Source organism: Dermacentor albipictus, chromosome 1 (genome assembly GCF_038994185.2).
Source record: "Dermacentor albipictus isolate Rhodes 1998 colony chromosome 1, USDA_Dalb.pri_finalv2, whole genome shotgun sequence".
In the NCBI taxonomy this organism is placed as follows: domain Eukaryota; kingdom Metazoa; phylum Arthropoda; class Arachnida; order Ixodida; family Ixodidae; genus Dermacentor; species Dermacentor albipictus.
The window spans coordinates 265698797-265724243 of record NC_091821.1 but is presented as its reverse complement, the minus strand read 5'-3'; positions in this window follow the sequence as shown (position 1 = coordinate 265724243).

The following is a 25447-nucleotide window of genomic DNA, read 5'->3' as shown; positions in this document are numbered from 1 at the left end:
GAGCGGGTCGTTGTGTAATCGCGACGCCCCGTTTTCTGTTCGACCTCGACTGGCCACCTTATACAGTGGACGAGTGCGGTAGTACGGCGCTGTTGCTTCGGCTACGGGGTCTGCGCGGTGCGCACTGCATTGATCCGCACGGTGTTGCAATGCGACGCGGCGTGCTCGTCTCGCGCGCCCGTTTCGCGCTTCGCTGCGTTCGGCGCGTTTGGGCTGGCGCTGCCGCGCGCGTGTACTTGCGCATCGCTGTCGACCTTGTGACGCGCTGTGGCGCTGGACGAGGTTTCGTGTGTTACGCGTGCGCGTTGGTGTTCGCGATGCGCGATGCGCGTCATCACCAGAGTCACGAGGATCGGCTTACGACAAGCCTAATGTCCACGTTATCGCTCGCCCCAGTCATTCGCAGCGGTTACCTTAACTCTGCTCTGCTGGCAGTGCTAATCACTTATATAGCTAGATGAGCGCGTCACACTCGACGACTGACGACTATGAAGATACTCGGGAGGTTTAGAATACGGGTCTAGAGCTTAGGGTGCCCCAACGAGCGACCGGTTGCGTTCGCGGTCTGCCCCGCCGGGAAAGTGCTTTCATAGAGTTTCACATAATGATTACTATAGGGAAGTCTAGCGCGTGCGTAAGAAACTCTAATGGTGCTTTTAGAATAGGGTTGCCGGCTTGCGTTAGCGTCACGCGACTGCAGCGCCCTTCCTGTACGCGGAAGGGAGAAAAAATGAAAACAATATTCCATGCTGAGCACGAGGTCGCGGGATCGAATCCCGGCCACGGCGGCCGCATTTCGATGGGGGCGAAATGCGAAAACACCCGTGGTGCTTAGATTTAGGTGCACGTTAAAGAATCCCAGGTGGTCGAAATTTCCGGAGTCCTCCACTACGGCGTGCTTCATAATCAGAAAGTGGTTTTGGCATGTAAACCCCATAATTTAATTTAAAACGTAATGCCAAAGAGGGGGGGGGGGACATAATAAAATAATGCGATCCGTAATATCTTACAGTATGAAACGTATACCTGAGACTTCATTGTTTTCAACGAGGAGGCGTTGACGCATTTTCGAGATGTTCGCGGCGACGTTGAGACGACGCAAAGCTGGTTTGGGGCAGCCGCGCAATTTTTTTTTTTTTTTAATGTAGCGTTAGGGTCGCGCGTAAACCCAAAGGTATACAGTTTGGGCTGGGCGCATGCGCTGTGGCGGGGCGCTAATCGTTAGGGGCCCCTAGTCTGAAATCTCCTACTGTTGCCACGCGTATATCTGAACACAACCCTTACCCCCGTATGCAGAGATGCAACTTAAGTCGAAGCACATGCTTCACTTGATTTAGATGACGCCTGGCGTTAACGTGCCCAAAGACGCTCACTGCGTTTCCTTCGGCGCGTTCCTGATAGGCGTCACTCGGCTCAAGTCAAGCATGTGCTTCGACTTAAGTTGCATCTATGCATACGGGGGTTAATGTGTTTATCGAACACTTGGTGAAACACCGTTTATCACTGATAGTAAGCTACGGCACTTTGCATAAATCTTAGTTCCATGATTTCATGCTTTCGACGCTGTAGAAATCGCGCGCTACTGCTGCATGCTTTTGAAAGTAGCTTTCCATTGGTGGCACATCAAGAAAAATTCCTTCTTTAAATGGCCAACGAGTGTGATGCGATTGATGTAACAATTTTTCAAAGCACCGCGACATTGTAAACAACCGAAAAATTTGACCTTCTGCGAGTTTTCATTTCGTAGTCATTATTCTTTATTTTCGCCTCTCTCTCTGTGGTACAGGCGGTGGTGTTCAGTCTTGTAGCACTTTCACAAAACCACCACACCAAATGTCCACCGTGTGACATCGTTCGCATGAATATTAAGCGAAGGGAATAAACGAGATGTATACCCTTGCATAACCTCGTTTATGTGTAACAGCCAACGTCCTGAGACGCGACTGATAGTCATTTCTGCTAATGCTATTCTAAAATATCGAAGGGAATGCCGAGAACTCCTTCGTACACGTGGAAGTGCTTTCTCCTCCCTTATTTGACTTAGTTTTGAGGAGTTAGGTTGTGGGGCTTATGCAGTTCGGGAGGGTACGTGGCAATAAGCGTGTGGGGCCGTGCGCTCTGCAGCAGGTGCACAGTTCCTTACCACCGCCATCTGTCGGCGCCCTATATAGGCACGTGGAGACGGCCGATCTGCGGCATTTCGAGCATCGTCTGTCGTGCATGTATATTATTTTGTGGCGCTTTGGTGGAAAGGATTCTGTTATAGAAGACGCTGCGCAAGTGGCAAAGATAAAGCGGCAACCGCGTGGAACGTCCTTTGTAGACGCGCCTTCTCGGCGTCGCGCGTTCATTCCACGCTTTGTGCGCGCTTTGTGTGCCGCATGTTTTTCTCGTCCTGTTCATACTGTCTTCTCATACTTTCATGTTTGCCCTTGTGTAATCATCTTACTTGACAGATTAACCAGAGTGGACACACGCTAAGTAACTTTCACGTGCGAGAACAGCAAGGGCAACCGGTCGAGGTATTCGGTTTCTTTTTTAATGTAAACCGAATGAATACAACAATGAAGGCAAGTAAATCATAGGAAAAAATTAACTGTCCTTTTAATGAAAATGCAGAAATTTCAAATAAAAGGAGGGCAAGCGTATGTGGGCGAAGAGAGCGAAGTGAACGATATCGCCGGTTGTCCTCCTTCCACTTTCTTGGGTATTTGTGTATGCGTACTAAACTTGTCCTTGGGCGACCACCACACACAGAGAACGCGCTCTGGCTCCGCTCTGATCGCAGCCCGTGCATTGCGTGCGGCGTGAAACAGACACGCGGCGCACTGAGGAAGAAGTATCTTCCACCATGCCCCCCTGTACAGTGGCTGCCAACTGCGCCGCGATACCTCGACGGCCGCCCGTGGTTTCCCGCCGACGCCCGAGGTTCGCTGTGACGCCGTCCTGGCGCGACGCAGCGGAAATGGCGAGGGTTCCGGAAGGGGGTGACGCGCGGTCTTCGTGTATTCGGGATTCTCAAGTTCTGCCTGAGCCGTGCAGCTGAACCGGCGAAGCGGTTCTGCCTTTCTGGGATCCGGGAAGTGTGCAGGTTTATTTCGTGGCTGGATGTGGGAGAGAGTGATCGCACCAGCCACATTGGTCGCGTATTTGTGGCCATTTTCGTCAACTTGCGCAGCTTCCGTGCGAAGGATGCCAAAGAGGAATGCTAAGTTAAGCTATAGGTTCGCAAATTGCAATTCTGGGGCACTTGGGAATCTAGAAAAGTTGTAAAAGCGAGAACGGATGGCGACACGCCACCTTCAAGCTACCGCATTAGGTGCCCGTGACCTGATTGACTTGGATGGTGTCTGCTCATGACTAGTTAACAACCTGTTATAGAAAGCTTCAAGCAATTGATTGCTTGAAGGTTTTTGTTTTGCCATGGATGCCTAATTCGAAGCGAAAGGGGAGAAAGTCTCTCGGAAGGGGATGGCGCACTGCAAGGAGCACGAATATATAAAGCCATTGTTAAATCCCAGATCTGCCAGAAAAAGCCAGGAGACACTCCAGGGCCACTGCCCGCGCGACGGCCCTCGCCCACCGGTCGGATCGACTACCCGAAGCTTGGCGTCAGGCTTGAACGAGTACCGGGCCGACCCGCCGCGAAGGTGCATTTCGCCATTAAAGGGACCCTGAAACGATTTTGGCGATTTTCTACAAACGTACTGAGTCGTTAGAGTAGGTTCTTCTGATCATTAATTGATGCATCTAAGTGCTCTGCGTAAAGCGTGTAATTTATTATAAAGTTTTAAAAATACCCATCGCTGCCGATCGCAGCGCACTGCTCGGCGGAATTTTAAGCCGCCCCTACCCATATTACAGCCACTGTACCCATATGATGCAAATAACCCATGTTACGTCACATGGGCGAGCTATCTGATTGGCTGACCAGGGCGCGTGGTCGATAATTTTTCCAACTTTATGGTGAACAAATGATGCTCGTAATAGTTGGAATGTTAGTTACTTTGTTTTTGTAAAAAGAAAATAACTTAAAGAGAATACACAAGAATAGTTTTTTAGTACACTTCAGCACTTCCGGCACACAGCAAGTGTCGTCTGCTTGTGTTACAACGTACTCCATTTTGACGAGAGCTCCGCGGTCAGAGTCGGTCTCAGTCTTTTCGCGAGCACTATGATTCGACTTTGTTGCCTTGTGGACTGCAAACCTAGCGACCTGCAAACCGCGAGTCCAGTATTAGGGCAAACGCCAGCGCAAGGGGACAGGGTCTGGCCGCTTGACTGTGCCGGGATGAGCCACGAGATAAGCAGAAGGGCAAATGTGAACGGTCTGCACGGTGCAGCCACCTGGTGGCACAGAGCTCAACCATGCACAGTAGCAGCAACGAAGTGTATTCTTTGCTGCTGGCGTATATTTTTCGCAGGAGTGTAATCATCAACACGTTGATTTATAAATGTTTAAAATGCTTTACACTTCGTTAGAGCAATATTAGCGCTTTGTTTGACTGGTTAAGCGCTGCGCCAGCAAGTGTCTGGACCGTGCAGACCGATCAGGCTGCTCACGTACGTCTACGCTAAAGTTCCTTCATCAGCTTGAGTTTATGCCTCCAGTCATTTGCCGAAATGACCAGCTCGCCTGTTTTTAGCGGAGTACCGGACACGTTCGGCGCTACGACAGAATGCTCGCAACGCACGCTGCTTCGATAGCTCTCGGTCGACGGCCAAGCGGCTAGCGGAGAGGTCTCGCGCGGGAGGGGGCGTGCTCCTAAACAACCGGAAGTGAGCGATGTGACGTCGCATCGTGACGCTGAACCAGTGAAGGCGGAGCTTAGCGCCGCTCGCTTGGCGAGCGAGTTGAGGAGGAAAAGCATAGCTAGGGAGGAGGGTAACTTCTAATCGCTTGCAGCTCCATTAATACGTAACGCTTCACTTAAATTGTGGTGCGAATGTTCTACTTAAGCTGTACCCTACGCACCTACAAAATTTGTCCGAACCGTTTCAGGGGCCCTTTAAGGGGCTCACATACACAGCTTTGCTGGTCATCCTTCTTCGCAGAGTGGAAGCGCACTAAGTTTTTTTCATTCCAGGTGCACATTTATATTCTTTCTTTTTTTTTTAAGTTTGCGGCGGCGTTCTAACGCGACCTCGCGAAGGATGTCTGCGCTTGTCCGGCGAAGGCGGTGCACATTGTCACTAGAAAGTCACGTCAGAAAAGAAAAGCAAGGCCGGGGTGGCAGCAACAACAACAAAGCCAGCGCTTTTCTTACTTTCCCAGGAACAGTTACATTTTGTAGAATGTGTGCCTTATAGGAACAAGGGCACGCTCGAAAAAAGTTTTAAACAAAGAAAGAAAATATAGTCAAATCACATGTGATTCGTGCCTCTTGAGCAAAAGAGTCGCACGGGCACGTCAGACATTCGAGAAAGCAGCAGGTGTTTTATAAACAAACTGTGAGAAGCAGTGAGGTGGAGCCTCTACTTCAAGAAAGGCTCAGCCCAAATTACGAAGTACTGAACAGTGTGAAAGAAACGAGTTTTGGAAAGCGTCGATAGACGAATGTGTTTCGTAAGATGTACATCGAAATGCTATAAAGTGTAGTAGCATGGAAAGCATTTAGGTGAGGGAGTGCCGACTTAGAAGTTAGCGGGAAGGAAGCGCGGGAAGGAAGAATGAACAGAGTTCATGAATTAGCGCCAGCTGTTTTCGCTTCACTCTCCAAGTCTGACGTCCGATGTCCCGTTTAGCGTAACCGCTAGCGCATTGAAAGCAACAGTCCACCAGCTAGCTCACTTGCCAGCCATGTTTCGTTGATCGCGCTTTCAAGCGCCAGCAATATCCCATTCAAGAGCTCTAGGCCGCTGGGGATGGTAGTTGGAGTGGGTGGGTGGGTGTGGCGAGGAAGGTGTTATACCTATAGTCAGAGCCTGGTATTAGGCACTCCGTCTGCTGTGCGCTTATCCCACGTGTCGGACTCCTAGCCACCCTTTGGCGTCTCAGCTGTGCGGATCTAGGGACAACCCAGCCGCATTTTGCCCCCATTCGCCATACGAATGTGCATAGGCCTGTAGCGTTATCATTCGCCGGATGCGGATTCCAGGCGGTGTCATGACCGTAAATTCCCTGGGTCGCCATCATCGTTAACGCAGTGCCTCCTGATTTCATTTCGTCGGCCGACGGGGAAGGTTGCATTTTTTGTCGCGAGTCTGGTGCAATGCAGCGCACGTTGGCAAAGGCTATCTTCTTCTCGCGCCCCCACAAAAGCACGCTTATGTATGTGACAGCTCCCGCCGCCTCTGATGTTGCTGACCGTTGGGCATCGTTAGATGTGAAAGATTGCCCATTTTCAGCCACCTAGTTTTTTTTTTTACTGCATCTCCTGGCCCGCACATACAAAAAATTGACACTGCACTGCAAAATTGCCGCGCGAGTGGCCGCTCGAGGCACTTGGCGTGCACTTGCGGGCTTCTTTCACCCTCGGAAAAACACTTTTATGTAACACATATTGAGCAGGAAAAAGCTGTCTCGGGAGTTTTTAGTCTTGCTCTATAATTCTCTCATTGACACTTTTCATATAATTGTAATATTTGAAAAGTTGATTCATTAATTAAAACTGATTAGGTAATTACGTGGAATGAAAGCATAATCTGAGTATCTCCAAAAGACGGCAAACAACATTACTTTGGTTTTTCTGTCCAGCTACTTGGCATTCGCACATATTTAATGTTTGGCTCAAGTTACGTGGGACACCCTGTATATTCCTAGGTAAATTAGCGTGCTTTTTGACTGTAGCGAAGGAACTGCTGTCTCCCTGCCTCTTCAGCGCATTATGGCTGTGGCGATTTAGAATGTAACGGTATACTGTTATGTGCCCGCTCGTATACAATCGCGATGCCATATCACTTTCATCTTTTGTCTTTGAAGGGAAGACGAAGAACACAAACTAAGTAGTTTGTATGCCATTTGGAAAGCGTCTGGAGAACGTTAAAAAAAAAAAAGAACGCCTTCGATCTCGCGAGAATTTATACCTGCATGAGAACTGTAAACTACAGACAAAAGTACATGCATGCTGGTAGGCCGATATTTGCTCCAGGTATCCATACATGTGAAGGGTTACTTGTTTGACATTAGGAATTGAAAATATGCGTAAAATTCATATTAACCCAATTTGAATTTTAGCCTGTTGTTTGCCTATGTTCCACCTTTCAAACTATTTATTTACGCAGCTGCCAAACTTCGCTTTCAACTCGAAGCGCATTTATTTTCGCGCGTCTGTTACCAGTGGAACAAAAAATGAGAGGATGCTCGAGCATTGTATCCGCCTCAAATTTCCTTATGCTGCATTTTCTAACGGTCCATTTCTTTCTTGAAAGGCTGACCATATACTGTATTACGCATTACTTTATATTTATGATCTATTTCTCCCGTATCTTCATTGATCTTTTTCGTGAAGTATTACCACCCGATTCGTGACCTATCCTGAACAGCGATTTGGTGACATTCTTTGAAGGAAACCAACATCACCATTTCTTTTTCTCCTCCGCTCGGACGCTGCCGAGCCGCCGTCATCGCCCAGTCGGCGTGACGGGTGACAAGAATGGAAAACGAAACAGGATCTTACAAAATGCGGGCTCTGGTTGTATTCGAAATATTTTTTTAATACCTCCAAGCTTGCTGCCCTTGTGTAAACCACGCGTTTTCTGCTCTAATATTAGTATCTTTGTAGTAAATATGTTTTCATTTTATTTTACTACCACATTTCCCTCGCTTTACTTCATCTTTTCAACTTTTTACCCCCCTCCTCTAACGGCCGGTTTCTAGTACAGTAGTGGATAAGCACCATTATTTGAAGAGCAGGCAAGCAGAAATAAACACGCCGAGGAAGTGAGTTTCCAGTGACAGCGGGTAAACAAACAAACAAACAAACAAACAAACAAACAAGTGAGCTTCTGCTCTATCTTCCAAAACTCGTCTTCGATGTCGTATGCGACTATTTCAGGGTCTCTTAAAAGTCGGGCGACACCCAGCGAATTGAAAGGATTCGTATCGCATGCAGAAAGCCGACTGTTCTGGCCGGCGATCCACGAATAGAGCGCGGGCCGCAACGCCTCGTTGTTCGGGCACGGCGCCCGCGCTTCTGCCCTCACTCGTGGCCCCACCTCCTTGCCCTGCTGCGGCGGCCGCCAAGTCACTGCGCTCCATTTGCGCGGTGCTCGCGTGCCCTTTCTTCGTTCGACTTTTGAACGGTGCCCTTCTCGGGGGCCCTTTGTTCAAACTTCCTCATCTGGCCTGCCGCCTTCCATTTGGTATTCGCGCTTCCCCGACAGGTCGTGCTCCCCGCTCGGCGAGTTCGGGTCACCTCCGTTTGAACCGCGCTTTCGATGAGGGAAGCGCGCCATCATTATGCGACGGTGAAAGCGGATTGCTCCACATTGCGCCCATGTGTTTAGCTTCTTTCTGTTTCTTGGAAACCATTCAGATGAAAGAGGTGGAAGCAAATGGCGCGCGTGTCTGTCGAGGGAAAGGGGACGAAGAAGATCGCTTGCAACCAGAGAGAGAGATAACAACTTTATTGACTCATAAATCTGAGTGGTGTACATGGGTGGAGCCCCTATTCCAGGGCCCCACTGGCTTCTGCGGCTCGCCGGGCCTGGTCGAGGGTCGCCACCTGGCTTCCCAAGTCCAGTTACGTGAGTCGCGTTTCCCACCACCAGTTAGCGAGTGAGTCCGTGATCTGCGGCGATACGGCGTCTGCCGCGCGCCTCGGGCATACGTATGTGATGTGTATCCCTGTAGCCTGTGCAAATAAGGAAAGGTGTTCGTCTGTAGCCGGTGCTAGTCCCTTGGCCGCCCCCTGTTGAGCTTAGAATAGGGGGCGGCCAAGGACTCGGCCGACGGCAAAGACTCGGCCTTTGCTCGTCGGCCGAGTCTTTGCATCTCCAGTATTTGTCGAGGCGTGCCGGGTGTGCATGTATGTGTGTGTGTGTGTGTGGGGGGGGGGGGTTCTGTTGGGATGAACAAGGATGGTGGTCAGTTGGGCACCGACGTCTGGGACAATCGTGTGAAATTCCCTGACTCTGTGGATGCATCGCGACTGGGAATCGACGTATAGGCCTGAAGTACAGTCGATGTTGAGGTGCAGCCGACTTCGGGAACTGCAGAATTTCGTATTTCGCCACGAGCAGTTCACGATCGCCAACCCTTGACCTCGGCGTGACGCAAACTCCGTGGCGCTGCTCAACCGCTGGGGGCCATATCGAGAGAGCAGGTTACCCCAAAAGAGTTCAGTTGCCTTTGGATGTACCCCGTAGGTGAAACCGATGGACCAGCCAATTGTTTCTTCTCTCCTTGCCGGCCAAGACCCCGTCCGCGACGCACGTGCATAATGGTGCCGTTCTTTCGGCAGAATTCCGTTCGGTTCCATTCAACCGAGGCGTTCGTCCATCCGTGACCGGAGCCGTTCGCGGTCCCCGTTCGGGGGCATCCCACGCGCCGTACATCAGACCAGCTGTGGGGACAGGACAGAGCACTGCGCGGTGACGTCCTTACGTCGCGTTATCCGCTTTTGTGCTGGTGGGTCGCGAGCGCCTTGGGTGGCCCTTACAGCTAGCCCCAGCTGGGGGAACCATTGTTGCCTCTCGGGAGCCCGCGGCGCCGACGAAGCGTCGTTTTTACGAGCCGCGAACTGGGCGCTTTCGTCGAGGTCGCGACCCCCACCGCGAGGTTGTAAAACGGCTCGGCTGTCATTAGGGCGCACGCGCTTCGCTTTTCCCTCATTTTTCCAATGTCGAAGGTTGGGAAGCTGACCTCCCGGCGGCGGTCTTGCGAGGAACGTCCTGTAGGGCGGGTCGGTGGGTCGGCCACTGATTCAGTTTTACGACCGCGGAGAGCCACGCGTGCACTGAGCGACGCGCAGACCCATGGCGGCACGCTCTTGCGGCTTTATGGAAGAATGACGTCACGTGAAAGGCCCCCAATGCGAACACGCCAGCTGGCGGGAGTGGAGGGCGGCAGGCAGCCTCCCGGGTCTGCAGGGTGCTCGCTCTTGGCGACGTTCACGCAGGCCGCATATCTTTCGGGACATTAAAACACGCACGCACGCACACACACGCTTGCGATGTGTTGCATCGATTTCATGCAGTGCTTTGCACGCTCGCTTTGAACGAGCTATCCACTTTGTACGAACGCGTACGCGTCTTTCTAGGCATAAATATTTCACGACACCCACCAAATTCGGGCGGGATTTCGGTCTGTTTTGACCCAGCGAAGCAGGTTGTCGGAAGCCAGTGCTGCAATGTGTCGCTGACATGTGAATGTCCAGCAAATCATGCAACAGGTTGACGCTTGTGTCTGCGGCAGAAAAAAGAATATGAAAGAAAGAAAACGGCGCCGACTGAGCGCGTTCTATGAAATGCCGAGATATTCACCCAGCCAGAACCGTACATAGGTAACGTCCTGTCCTTCCAAAAACACTGGGCTTCAAAACTGATGTGAGCGTTAGTAACTGGTCAGCGGTCGAGATGAGCAAAAGATGTTGAGGGCATTCGTAAAAGAAAAAAAAAAGACGAAAAAAACGGGGAAGAGATTAGATATGGGGCCCGGGTCGCTTCACAGGCATATGTAATTACCGTTAGAAGGTTAAGTAGAGATTGGCAAAACGCTAGACTGCAATAGATATAGCACGCAAGGTGACTATTTGGCGTCACTCCGTTTCAAAGGAAATGCCATTAGAAACAATACCAGACGGTATAAATCATGACACGTAACGCGATATTTGATCAAGTCTCTTGCCAGCATACTAATCCAGTTTCCCGGAAGTATTGAATGGCTACATCTAGGAAGAAGCTTCACTGAGAAAGCGTTAATTAGTGCAGTACAAGCTGGACATAAACGTAGCATTTGTGTCGTGCAAATTATCGCGTTTCTTTTTTTTTGCTTAGCTTTGTTTTGACTGTGTGACTGATTTTATATGTCCTTTTGCATTCTCCTTCCCTCCTGGACCATGATTTTCGTTCTACGATGAAATGTGGTCACTCCTAATCAATTAGTGCAGCTTTCTCTTTGTGCCTCATATCTGTGTGTGTGTGTGTGTGTGTGTGCGTGCGTGCGTGCGTGCGTGCGTGCGCGCGCGCGCGTGCGTGTGTGTGTGTGTGTGCGTGTGCGTGTGCGTGTGCGTGTGCGTGTGTGTGTGTGTGTGTGTGTGTGTGTGTGTGTGTGTGTGTGTGTGTGTGTGTGTGTGTGTGTGTGTGTGTGTGTGTCATCGTCAGTCCACTGCAGGACGAAGGCCCCTCCCTGCGATCTCCATTTACCCCTGATCCTGCGCCAACCGACGCCAACTAGCGCCCGCGAATTTCCTAATTTCGTCACTCCATCTAGTCTTCCGCCGTCCTCTACTGCGCTTCCCTTCTCTTGGTACGATAGCAGTAGCGTGATAATTTCAGCTCTGTAGCTAATCAGGCTCATCAGAATCGGGCCTGAATAATCTCAGTAGCTACGATAGCAGTAGCGTGATAATTTCGATCACTTGTTCACAATCTTTTGATGCTGTAGTTGATCAGCATGCATTTACCATCGCACATAAACTTGGCGCATTGTTCTCCTTATGTTCGCACAATTTTAGCTCAGTTGTTATTGTAATTATGCAAGCGCAGCAGTCTGTCTTACACCGCTCGTAAAACAGACCAATAAGGCTATGGACCACTTGCACACCTATTCTGCTTGAAAATGCGCATTTAACCCACCCATTTGGAGCATTGCCGACACCTTATCCATACCATGCCCCTAATTTCCCCTAGAAATAAACAAGATGCCTTGTTTAGCTCACAGGGAACACCGGAGAAACAAACGGCGAATCTCGTAATATCCCCTTCAGTCACAGCATAACATTTGCGATCGCAACTTATTTTTGCCATTACTGTGTAGTGGTTACAAGGAATAGACAGTGAACATTAGGCTTTGAGTAAATTGCGCATTCTGCTCTCTTAAGGTACACCCATTCCACTTTTCAGTGAAATGTATCACTTCAAACGATCGCTTTCACGATGGCATTGCTCTCTTTGACGTCCCTTCAAAGAGGGCCTTCGTGAAAGCGAAGTGGGGGATTTCGGTAGTAATTGCAAAAGATTATTTCTTCCCTTGTTGTAATGCTTGGGCCCAATAATTAACCTTTGCAAGTAATTTGAGCGCGTGATTCAATATATTTATTGAAGAAACGTAGCACGGCTCACTGTACAATTAATGAATATTAGTTACTATGTATTTACGATGGGTCAGGCATTCTCCCGCCTTGACTCTTGCCTTTTATATGGAGTCTCCAGCACCTTGGGATAAAATTGATAGAAATAGCTCGGAAGGGCAGCGGATTGGGCGAGTTGGTGTTCCATGGTAACACTAAAATTCAAACAGCGCTAGACGACAGGACCAGAAAGAGGAGGAGACAAACACTCATCTATAGCTCATAGCTAAATAGCTAAATATAGCTAAATAGCTCATCTTGGAAAATGTTTGCTTCTGTGTGCATGTCGTTTTTATTCGTATTTGAGAATGTCTCACTATGAGTTTTACGCATTTCTTCCAACATATATTTTTTTCGCTGTGCATTTTACTAACTCCTCCATTCTGTTTTCTTTTTGAATAAAATAAACACTACCCCTTACTATTCAAGCTGGATTAAGTCGTTTCTTTTTTTAAAATTTTTTAGCATGCTTACTAGAGAGTGATGCCATCGGGCGACATGGTGTCCGCCCGTCTCTTGACATAAAACAAAGTTCTGTGTCGCTCAGGGAATTTGGCAAAGGCACTCAGGGAAAACCTGGAAAACTCAGGAAATTTGGAAACGTCAATTAGTAGACACCCTGAACTTCTCTTGGAACCCATTCTGTAACCTACGCATCACATGACCTGCCCAGCTCCATTTCTTTTTTCTTAATGTCAATTAGAATATCGGCTATACCCGTTTGCTCTCTGATGCAAACCGCTCTCTTTCTGTCCTTAACGTGATGTCTAGCATTCTTCGTTCCATTGCTCTTTGCGCGGTCTTTAACTTGTTCTAAAGCTTCTTTGTCAGTCTCCAAGTCTCTGCCCCATATGTCAGCGCCTGTAAAATGCACTGATTGCACACCTTCCTTTTCAATGATAATGGTAAGCTTCCAGTCATGAGCTGACAATGTCTGCCGTATGCGCTCCAACCCATTTTTATTCTTCTATGAATTTCCTTCTCATGGTCAGGGTTCCCCGAGTATAATTGACCTATGTAAACGTACTGCTTCACGGACTCTAGAGGGTGACTGGCGATCCTGAACTGTTGTTTCCTTGCCTACGACACGGATAAGCAGTATGGCCCAAGTTTCATTACACGTGCGTGGTTACGGCCGAGAGCATGCAAGTGGGCGATAGTATGCTTCTTACGGAAGTGTGTAATTCTTATCGAAATTTGAAACTTCGAGTTTCGCTTACTTCAGCCTGCTTAGTTAACTGAGTCCATTAATCTATACATAGTAACAATAGGAAGAAGCGCGCTGATCCAAGCACCAGTCTTGATTGATGTCAGCTATCGGCCCATAGCCGCCATCTTTGGGATTCTTGCATATGGCGACATATGTAAATCGCCGGCAGCGTCGAAACAGGTGAGGGGAAGGTGCCCGTTTGAAAAGAGGGTGTTTGAGAAAAAAAGGTAACTGCGCGCTACGCTCGGGAACTCCACGGGCCGCGCACGACTGCTAAATGTTGCCCACGTGTTCGCAGCAGCGTACGCTATCCGCGGAATATTTTTTTACCAAGCCCGAGGGGTGGTTCGGGACCCCTTTAAAGACTCCGTGCTTAGGACGCTCAAAGCCCGAGAGACCGATGTAGTCTTCGTTCAGCTGTATAACTTCTGTATTTCTGTGCGTTTGAACGAGAATAACCTGCCGCACTCGCGCGCCTATGCGCGATGCCGGGCGTGTCGAGCTCCGACGCCTCTGGTCTTGCGCGCCTTGACGTCACCTGTCGCTATACTCGTGCGCGTTACAAAACTCTTGGCGCGTGTATTTCTGGCATCGCGATGCTTTCACTCCCAGAGGTTATTTTTGGCTGCATATATGTGGGGTGACGTTAGCAGATCACTGTTTCTGCGGTGACTATAGCTGATTGCGCGGGCGCTTCCGGTTGATTTTGCCAATGTTAGCGCACCTTATTCGTTGAGACCAGAGCATTCGGATGCTCATCTCACCGCTCAGTTTCTTGCTGCGTGCTGTTAGTCGCAAAGCATATATATGCGTACATATCTAAAGGCATGTTTGATGAACACATTCGCTTAAGTCTTCATGAGCCCGTCGATGAGTTTAATCTCACTGTACTGATGACACTTGGTGAAAGAATTACGACGTATTACCGATTTTTTATATGTGGTTCGCCCAATAAAATTATTATTATTATTATTATTATTATTATTATTATTATTATTATTATTATTATTATTCAGGGTTGTTGAAGTAAGTGACCCTCGATGGGCTTTTTGATAGCACGCTAAGCTTCTGCGCCCACACTAAGCGCGTAGCAACAAGAGACCTGCGCAGGCTCGGTTCCGTCTGCAAACTTACCAGAGATTACCGTAACCCACTTCCATTACTCGAATACACCTCAGTAGTGTGGAGCGGCACAAGCACTTCGAATATCGTATTAATCGAGCGTTGTGCAGTAAAAGTTCACGAGTAGTATATATAAGTATCGTTTTCTGACTTCGCGCCCCAACGAATTGCAAGTTTTTATAATTATCTAACATTTCCGTTACTAAGCTGCAGACGTAGTCGTAGCGACGTTCTCTTTTTGTACGAGTTCGTTCATGGAACTATTACATGCACGGCCCTACAAGCTTCTCTTTCACCGTGAGTTCCGCAGAAGACTATCAGGAAACATAGGCCCTTCCACACTCCTGCATCTTTCAGCAGACACTCGCCCCTCCGCAGGATTCCAAGTCACAGCATGCCAAGTCACAGATGCAAACTGTCATTTTCGTCATCTTGATATCTTTTAAAACGTATTGTCTTCTTTCTGCTCCGAACTTGGCACTTACACTTGAGGCCTTCTCTCTAGCTGCACTCCTCTCCGGTCTTCTCATAGTTTCCCTTTCCGGATATGCACTTTGTCTCTCAATTTTGTGTTATTGCTGGATTGTTGCTCTATATATATCTGTTTATCCTCTTCTTTTCATTTTTCATTCTAGTTCTTTATTCCCTAACTTTTAGTCGTAGTCGTTTTAACGTATAACCTTTTCTTTTTTTCTGCGCCCCAATATTTATACCTCCGATTGTTCCTTGGCACATAAATTTATTTATTTATTTATTTATTTAGTGATTGATTAATCTTTATTAATGTTACTTGCCACGCTGTACTGTTAGTTTTCGAAATAGTCATAATGCCAGAAACGTATGAAATAATTTTGCCAGTAGTGCCAAATTGCAGTTGCGAGGTTAGGTTGCTTGCATAATTTGTGCGGCAATGGCTCCACAAGCGCGTGTCCTGAATGCGGCGAGGAGGCCGCGCGGACAGTTGTTGTTAAGGTGCCCACTTTAAGGCAGTGATGCAGCTGCAAACGGTACCCGTGGCCGCGCACCTTTCTCTTCTCCGCGTCTGCTATATCTTTGCTCTCCCCGGCTAGAGGCCTTAGGCATGCATAACACGATCGAGGAGCTCTTGGACGCTCACCACACAGCCCAAGTCCGTCGTCTCTCGCTAACCCCGGCTGGCCGCACAGTCCTCCGGAAGCTCAGTCTCGAGGCTATCCCCGAAATTACAGAGTACGTTACGATTCCGCGAAAGGTGAGGGGGCATATTTATGCCCCACCTCTACCCCGCAACATGGACCCCGAGTTCCATCAGGGCCGTCGGCAGGCCCGTAGTGAAGCCATTTGGCGACGCTATGGCTCGCAAGATGGAGTGGTCTACACAGACGCAGCCAGACACCCTCGCGGCGACCTCATGACTGCGGTGGTAGCTGATCACAACGGAGGACTGCTAGAACATACAACAATCACGGCTGGCCGAGTGGTGGAAGCGGAGGAAACCGCGATTGCCATGGCCATGCATGCGGACGCAAATACCGCCATCAGCGACAGCAAGCAGGCCATCGGCAATTTCGTCCGTGGTAGAATTTGCAAACAGGCGTACCATGTCCTCACACGACGCCCCCTAAGCGGCTTGAAAACCCTCGTGTGGACCCCCGCTCACGCGGCTGTGCCCGGCAACGCGTCGGCTCACAGTTTGGCTCGAGATCTCGCGCGCCGAGCCTCGTCCGCGGATGCGGACGGCGTGAATGAGGAGGAGACACACGAGGAACCCTGCGAGACTTATTATGAAATAGCCCATCGGTATCGCTTGAGGCGTCGCGCGCTCCCACCGCCTTACTTACTTACTTGAGCCCTAACGCTCAGCCACGTCCCTCTTTACCCTTCCCCCTTTCAATAAAGTTTATCACCACCACCACCCCGGTTTTTATATGAATAAATAAATAAATGAAAACGGAAAGAGCGAACTGTATGTACACTACGCGTAGTTCCTAATGAAGACGGTAAGGCGACGAACTACTTGTTTTTTTTTTTATAGCAATCATCTCCCCCCGCCCACTCCCTTCTACCCTTTGAACACGTGACTGTTGAGAACTACTTGTTGCAGCGCCGGCGGTTTGTTGTTCTGAATGGAAATACTTCTGATAGGGAGGTCAAGTCAGGAGTCGCGCAAGGGTCTGTTCTGGAGCCTCTTTTATTTCTCGTTTATATTAATGACATTAGTATAGATATTACTTAGCTCTAACAAGCGTCTGTTCGCGGATGACTGCATTGTACATTAAGAAATAAAGAGTGGACGTGATCACATCCAACTCCAGGCAGATTTGGAACGTGTTCGTACATGGTGTTCCAAGTGGAAAATGGAATTGAATACGGAGAAGTGTGTATATGTGTATTTTGCTAAATAGAAATATTTAGCTTTGCTGTTGTCGGGTGATTATTCTTGGAATATACATGTAGATCGTGTGGTTGCTATAGCAGGTGACAACGTTGAAATAATTTCAAAGAAAGTTAAAACCTGCAAATTACAACCTTGGAACACGGCGTATCTAGCATGTAGTAGACCTATTTTGGAATATGCTTGCACTCTTTGGGGATCCGTCTGAGTAGCCAGGTTCGTCTGACTACTCTGTTGCAGGAACTACAGTTGTACTGCGATGCAAGAAGAGTTGAATTGGGAACCGCTTTCATCTCGCCGAGAAAAATTGATGTTAATTTTGTTATACAAGATATTTAAAAAATTCACCGACGATTATGATACTCCCTAATGCGAAATTTGAGCGCAACTCTAAACGTGTTTTCATTTCGCGATATATTGGCTGGCGCGGACAATCTGTCACGTGCGGCACGTTGCAGACAGAGCGAAGTGTTGCGCGACTGCCTCGCTAATCGGAAGATCGCGAGAGGCAGCGCGTGGGTGACGCATGGGCGCGATTTACAGCAGTCGCCGCAGACAGACCTCCACTCATGCAGCGCTTTGTTTCCGTACAGGTGACCCGCACTACTCTGGCGCCATCCCGTAGCATCGTTCCCGCAAAGCCAGTTTTGCGCGGCACTACGCTTTTTTTTCTCACGCTTTCACCATACCCTCCTCCTACGCTTTCCTCATCGAGCTCTCTTCGCTATCGCCGTCCTTCATCCCACGCTGCGATCCGCGTTCGCTCTTTCATCCTTCGCTGTGCTCGTTCTTTCGGTTACGAAGGACGCCGAGGCACGCCGATGCTCAACGCAGGAACGGGCGTCTCAGAGCTGCTCTCTAGAACAGGAATTGAAAAAAAGAACGGGACAGTTACTTAATATCGCTAAATTATATTTCTGCACGTATTCTTCATGTGTGCGAAATCGGGGAGCACCATGCCAGAACGAACCTGTATGTGAGCTCTCTCTCTCTCTCTCTCTCTCTCTCTCTCTCTCTCTCTCTCTCTCTCTCGTAAAATCTGTACAACTATCGCTCTGTGGAATCGACTGTCAAGTGTGCAGTGTGAATGAGGACGATTTTTTTTTTCTTCAAGCTTTTCACCCCACCCCCCTCCCCCCTGCAGTAACGCCTTAGGGCAAAGCGAGAAAATGTGTGAATAAAGAACGTGCTAGCGGAATCCTATTCCAGCTACGACATTACAGCCACGCGGCTTCCCGCGAGAAGTCTATGCGCTTATCCTTGCTCCACGTTCTTTTCCTTACTGCCTACACCTCTAAAAGAATTAAATGAAGTGCTCTGCGCTCTATATACTTGATTGGCCGGGACTGCGGTCACCTGTAAATGAATGCACACCCTATGCAGTGTCTGGGCGTAGTCTGGGCGCGCCTGTGAACAGGCGCTCGACCCTGTGTTTCACGGAATTGGCAATGCGTTTTCTTACTATAGTATCCAAGGCGAGAAACAGCGATCGCTTTCAAGGAGCCTTAGTGTGTACAGAGCCAATTGAAAGATACAAAGTTTATCAGGAGTGGCTCTCATACGCAATGTTTAGGGGATAGGTGGAAGCATTGAACTTTCGCTCAAAATCATATGTTCGCTGTGTATACTGTGCATGCAGTAGCGTTTGCAGATTGTGCTCTGCGCACTAAAAAGCCGTTGGTATTCTGTAAAGGACGCTTAGCGACGCTCTGTACTTTTGATTTTCTCAAGATTGCCGTACTTTTAAGCCGAAAATATGCAAAGGAAGGAAGGAAATCAACTTTATTCGAGGTCCTGCAGGCCACGAGAGCTTTGGGCTCTCGTGGTGTGGGCGTCTCAACTCAACCGGGAGGTTGAGTTTCCTGGTGGCGTCGTGGACCTGCTGGACAGCCCAGAGTTGGGGAGCTAGTTCTTCGCTCCGGATTGCTTCCTCAAAGTTGCGCTTGTCCTGTTCGCAGTTTATGTGAGCTTGCGAGCACGGCCAGAGTAAATGATAGACGTTAAGGGATGCATTGCAATTGGTTCAATAAGACTTGTCGTAGAGCTCAGGCAATGTAATGGTGTACTCTGTTTTGCGTGGGGTATGTGTCTGTTTGTAGCATTCTGAGTGTAACAGCTTGAGCGCGAGTGAGCGTGCGGTGTGGCTTGCTATACTCTCTACGTTGTAGGTAGTAGTGTTTCGTGATTTCATTGTATGTAGTGGGGGCGTCCTTGTTCTCCGAGTGGTCGGGTGAAGCCGCGCGGTCTGTAAGCGCGCACAGCCTCGTGCGCCGCCTCGTTAAGGTTGGGAACGTCGCCGATCTTTGGTCCTAAGTGTGCCGGGAACCAGTATATGACGTGTTTCTGAATCTCTTTCTTTGTAAAAATTCTGAGAGCCTGTGCGCAGACCGTGCCCTTTTGGAAAGCTCTGATAGCGGCTATGGAGTCGCTGTAGATATGGGAAAGATTGTCGTTGGTGAGCGCAACAGCGATCGCAACATGTTCGGCCTGTTCAGGCTTACTTGCAATTACCGTGGCTGCATGCCTTGTGGATCCGCGACCGTCCACAACCGCCACTGCGAAAGCTTTGTTTTCCGCGTATGCAGCCGCCTCCACAAAAGCTGAGCGTTCGCGGTTCGCCAAGGCTTGGTTAAGGAGGAATTTTCCTCTCGCTTGTCGTCTGCCCTTGTTGCTTTCGGGGTGTACGTTTCTGGGTATAGGTCGGACCGTGATCTTGGCACGGATGTCCCGTGGGAGGTCCGCAAAGTCTTTTTCTATGTTTCCTTGAGCAAAGCCTAGCTTCCCTAGGATCGCGCGCCCCGGAGGCGTCGTCGAAAGCCTAGCAACGTGGGCGCGCTGCTGGGCTTCGGCAATTTCTTCCAGGGTGTTGTGCATGCCCAGGTGCCCCAGCTTCTCGTTGCTGGTGCTCGTCGGAATGCCGAGGGCTTGCTTGGTGACCTTTCTGATTTGGGCATTAAGTCTGTCTCTTTCGGATCGTGACCAATTGAGCATTGCCGCAACGTATGCGAAGTGACAGGTGACGAACGGGTGTATGAGTTTGATGAGATTATGTTCCTTGAGGCCCCTGTGTCTACCTGCAATTCTTCTCATGAGCTCGATAGCGTTGTTAGTCTTGGTGATGAGCTTCTGAACCGTAGAGGCATTGACGTCTTTAGTCTCTACGATCGTTCCCAGGACTCTGATTTTGTCGACGCAAGGTATGGCGTGTCCCGAATTGGTTCGTACGGTAATTTATTTTATTTATTTATTTATTTATTTATTTTACAATACTGCCGCTCTCAGCCGAGAGCCTAGCAGACGGGCATGAACACTTTCTTTTCCAGACATAAATACATTGCGAGTTACACAAAGAATGAAAAAGCAACAATATTCAACAAAATACAAAGGATAAGGTAGATAAGCTATACAACAGAACACTAAACAAAGCAGAACAAAAATGAACAACAACCGGGGCATATCATAGTCAAAGCAAAAAACGTGAAGTATTGGAAACAAAGAAGTGTATACATTTTTTTTCTAAGCACTGTTAGTTTAGCATAAAGAGAACAGGGAACAAACATGAGAAATCATTAATAATCTCTTGTGATGAGCTCCAGTTGTGAAACGAACAGGGATAAAGAATTTGTGGCTGTTAATGATGAGTTAAGTTCATTCCATTCTCTGATTACTCGAGGAAAGAATGAGTACCTGAATGCGTCATTAGAAAAGGAATATTCAGTTAGCGTATGTTCGTGTTGATGCCGTGTTATTCTAGATTGCGAATATGAAATGTACCGGGTGATATCAATTTTATACTGATGGTGCAGCATTTGAAACAGAAATTTTAATCGACCTTGTTTCGCTCTCGTCGATAGTGTGTTGAGGCCTGAGGAAGCTAAGAGACGTGAAGGTGAGTCAGTAGAACGAAATTTACTATGAATGAACCTTGCGGCTTTTCTTTGTACAGCTTCAAGTTTAGCTATGTTAGTTGCTGTGTAAGGAAACCAAACTGTGTTAGCGTATTCTAAAATAGGTCTCACAAATGTTTTGTAGGCCAGAAGCTTAATGTTCGTTGGAGCGATCTTTAGGCGTCTTTTTAGATAAAATAGCTTTCGTAGTGCAGTAGTTGTAATATTAGTTATGTGTGTTTCCCAATTGAGGTTTGATGTCAGCGTTATTCCTAAATATTTATGTTGCTCAACCATGGAAAGAGGCGTGCCATTAACGACATAGGTGAAATGAGAGGGTTGCTTTTTTCTTGTTATTGTCATTGCCACTGATTTATTGACGTTAATAGACATTTGCCACTGGGAACACCACTCGGCTAGCTTGTTAAGGGAATCAGAAAGATCGAGATGGTCGTTATGGCTGTTAATTTCCTTATATATCACGCAGTCATCCGCGAAGAGTTTGATTTTGCACCCTATATTATCGGTTATATCGTTAATAAAGATTAGAAATAATAGCGGCCCGAGTACCGAGCCTTGTGGTACTCCAGATGTGACAGGAACGACATCAGATGGCATGTGGTCAAACATAACAAATTGTGAGCGGTGTGTTAGAAAAGCTGTTATCCAAGCAGAAACTTCTCCTTTCCCGATGGCATGCTCCACTTTTGCAATTAGTTTAGTGTGACTCACGCAATCAAAAGCTTTAGATAAGTCAAGTAAAATCATGTCAATTTGAGAACGATTATTAATACTAAGAGCGAGGTCATGAACTACCTCTGTTAGTTGAGTGATGGTTGATAAGCCAGATCGAAAACCATGCTGGTGAGGCGATAGGATGTTTTCACGTTCTAGAAATACTGTCATGTGTTTTAAAATGATGTGTTCTAGTATTTTGCATGAAGTGCTGGTGAGAGATATGGGTCTGAAATTGGCAACATTATTTTTGTCTCCTTTCTTGTGGATCGGTATTATTTTAGCCTTTTTCCAGTCATGTGGTAGATTAGAAGTTGCTAGTGATTTACGAAAAATGTGTCCCAGATATCTACTGCACCACTCAGCATATTTTTTTAGGAATTCGTTTGGAATTTCGTCAGGCCCGGTTGATTTCTTAGGGTCAATGTTGAGGAGAAGATTGTGGATGCCGGCATCCGTTATTATTAACCGATCAAGCACTGACGTACAGGATGGTGGAAGAGGGGGGAGTGTGCCATTGTCTTCCGTGAAGACTGATTTGAAGAAATTGTTATATTCGTTTGCCGTTGCACTTTTTTCTTCTTCAGTTAGTTTGACTGTTGTCTGCTCGGTACTGCGCAGATGTTTCCAGAATCTTTGTGGGTTATCTTTTAGGAAGTTAGCAAGAGTGACACTGTAGTAATATTGTTTGGAATCTTTTAGTTTCTGCTTGAAATGCATAACTGCAGATTTTAACTTCAAGGTTGTAGATGGTTTTGGGTTATTCTTGTTAGCCTTACGAAGCCGATTTGCGCGCCGTTTAGCATGGATTATTTCGCGCGTGATCCATGGATTTTTAAGGTGCTGTTTTTTCTTTTGCATTGGAATATAATTAGTTATACAGTGCAGGACGATGGTTTTAAAATGTAGCCACAATGCATCTACATCAGTAGATTCCTGAGATGCTTTTTCCGAAAAGGAATCGAATTCATGCGACAGATAGGTTAGTATGCTTGCGTCATCTGCTTTATGAAAGTTAAAAAAGCTTTTTACTGTTGACTGGGTAGTAATACAATGATCAAGCTGGAATGTACACATAGGTATACTATGATCAGATATTCCTTCAATAATGTCTATTTGTGGTTGACTTGTAGTAAAATGGTTGCTAAAAAATATGAGGTCGAGGATATTTTTCGTTGAGCCTTGAACGCGGGTAGGACGAGTGACAAGTTGATGTAGGTTAAAATTTAGCATTAAGTCTATTAGCACTTCAGAGGCTTCTGACGCATGATGCATTGTGGACCAGTCTATGTCAGCTAGGTTAAAGTCGCCCGCAAGAATAATCCTGGATTGATGGACATGACGCTGCATATATTTTTGAATTGCTGAAAGGCATGCACTGTCAGAGGAAGGGCTCCGATAAACGCAACCGGTTACGATTGACGTCCCGTCGCACAAAAGTTTGCAGAAAACGGCTTCAGCGTTGTCCACCTCGGGAAGAAGGACAAAGCGAAGACAGTTTTTTATCAGTAAGGCCACTCCTCCACCTCGTGAAGGTCGGTCTTTCCGGATGATTGTGTAATTTGGCGGGGCAATCTCGTGGTCGAATATAGCGGGTGATAGCCATGTTTCCGTGATGGCCACAATATCGGGCTCGTAATCGACTAGAAGGCCTTCCAAGGCTTCTGTTTTATTTAGGACACTGCGGGCGTTTACATTTATCAATGTTAATCTTTTGATTGTGCGGCTTGTGCCGCTTGTGCGGCTCTGCGGGTTATTCGGCGGTTTGTTTCTGCGTCGTTTTTTTGCATCGGTACTTTGTCCTTCTTCTCTTCATCCCAAATATATGCGCGTTTGTTAATGTAAAGTTTGTCAAAAGAAAGTGATACTTTTTCCTTTCTTTCACGGTTTGGTTTTGCGCTATCCCAAAGTTTCTTCCGTATGTCTCTTATTCTTTTAGAGAAGTCTTCACCAATTGAGTAGTCAGTTGTTTTTAGTTTGAAACCTCGGCTTAAGATTGCCACTTTTTGTCTGTAGTCAAGTAACTTCATTATTACCGGTCGAGTTTTATCTGTGGCTCGTTTCCCCAACCTATGTATACGCTCGATGGCAACTTTTTCTAGTCCCAGGGTGTCTTCGATAATGTCTTTGTTTACAGTTTGCTCTAACGACTCGCTAGTTTCATCGTTTTTTTCCTTTAGGCCATAAATAATTAGGTTAGATCGCCTACTGCGGTTTTCAAGGTCGTCAATTTTATGTTGAAGAATGTCTATTACTTCGCTCATAGAGGCAATTTCTTGTTGACAGGATTCGACTCTATTTTCAAGGACTGCAAGGAGGTCAAGCTTTTTTTCCATATCTACTAAACGTTTTTCTTTAATATCTTTGATGTCAGCTGCAATATCCTTCAGCTGTTTTGAAATTTGGGTTAGATCGGGGCCAGGGTTAGTTTCAATATCACCACCTAATAGCAGCAATTTTGTCAAGGCCAAGGCGACATCAGAAACCAGGATACAAAACGGTGGGCACGGCAGCACTAGCAAGAAAGGGTCGCTTGAGCGGATGCAATATCCAAAATCCTTTCTCACCTGTACAATGAATGCAAACGGGTTAGCGTGCCGCATACTGGCAGTGCCACCGTGCCCAGTGGCCGAGTCGATCCCAGGCAGGCTATTTAAGGCAGCGGAGAGCAGTGGCGCTGAACGCAGATCACGGGCCAGTATCTCCGAGCATGCTATCTTCCGGTGTTGATGGTGCAATTCCCACGATGAGTATGGCGGTGGATCCAGCACGTGGCATCGGGTAGCGTAGAGCTCCTGCGCCGCCCTGGTAGCCCCGGCTTGCGCAGTGCCGCCATCCCCGGCATGAAGCAGCAGGCCGAAGGACAGCTGTACAATGAATGCAAACGGGTTAGCGTGCCGCATACTGGCAGTGCCACCGTGCCCAGTGGCCGAGTCGATCCCAGGCAGGCTATTTAAGGCAGCGGAGAGCAGTGGCGCTGAACGCAGATCACGGGCCAGTATCTCCGAGCATGCTATCTTCCGGTGTTGATGGTGCAATTCCCACGATGAGTATGGCGGTGGATCCAGCACGTGGCATCGGGTAGCGTAGAGCTCCTGCGCCGCCCTGGTAGCCCCGGCTTGCGCAGTGCCGCCATCCCCGGCATGAAGCAGCAGGCCGAAGGACAGCTGTACAATGAATGCAAACGGGTTAGCGTGCCGCATACTGGCAGGTCTTGATTCAATCAATGTCTTGATTATAATCGAAGTCTGACAAGTCCAAGTGTGACAAGCTCCGACTTGGAAGGCGAGCATCTGAGTCCTGTGGGAATTAGAAATTCTTCTACAGTATTCACTGCTTCTTGCAAGATGCCCGGGGTTCTTTTGGAGACCCACATGGTGATGTCATCTGCATATATGGTGTGCTCGAGCCCGTGGACCTGTCCGAGTTTCTCAGCAAGTCCCGCCATGGCAAGGTTGAAAAGCATAGGGGAGGTGACCGAACCTTGGGGGGTGCCCCTGCTCCCCAGCGAGAGTGTCTCCGTGGAGAGGTCGACAAATCGGAGCGTAGCCGTCCTGTTGTTCAAGAATGACTTGACGTACGTGTGGAATCTAGCTCCGAGGTTGAGGTGGGAAATGGTGTCCACGATGTATTGGTGAGAGAGGTTATCGAACACTCTCTCGAGATCCAACCCGAGAATGGCTTTGGCGTTTCTACTGGGGTCATCAATGATTTGGTGCTTGATTAAAATCATGGTGTCTTGAGTTGATAGACCGGGTCTAAATCCGATGAGGGTGTGTGGTAACAGTCCCTTGTTTTCGAGGAATCTGGAGACTCTGTTCAGAACGGCGTGTTCCGCAGCCTTACCCACGCACGACGTGAGTGATATGGGTCTGAGGTTCTCGAC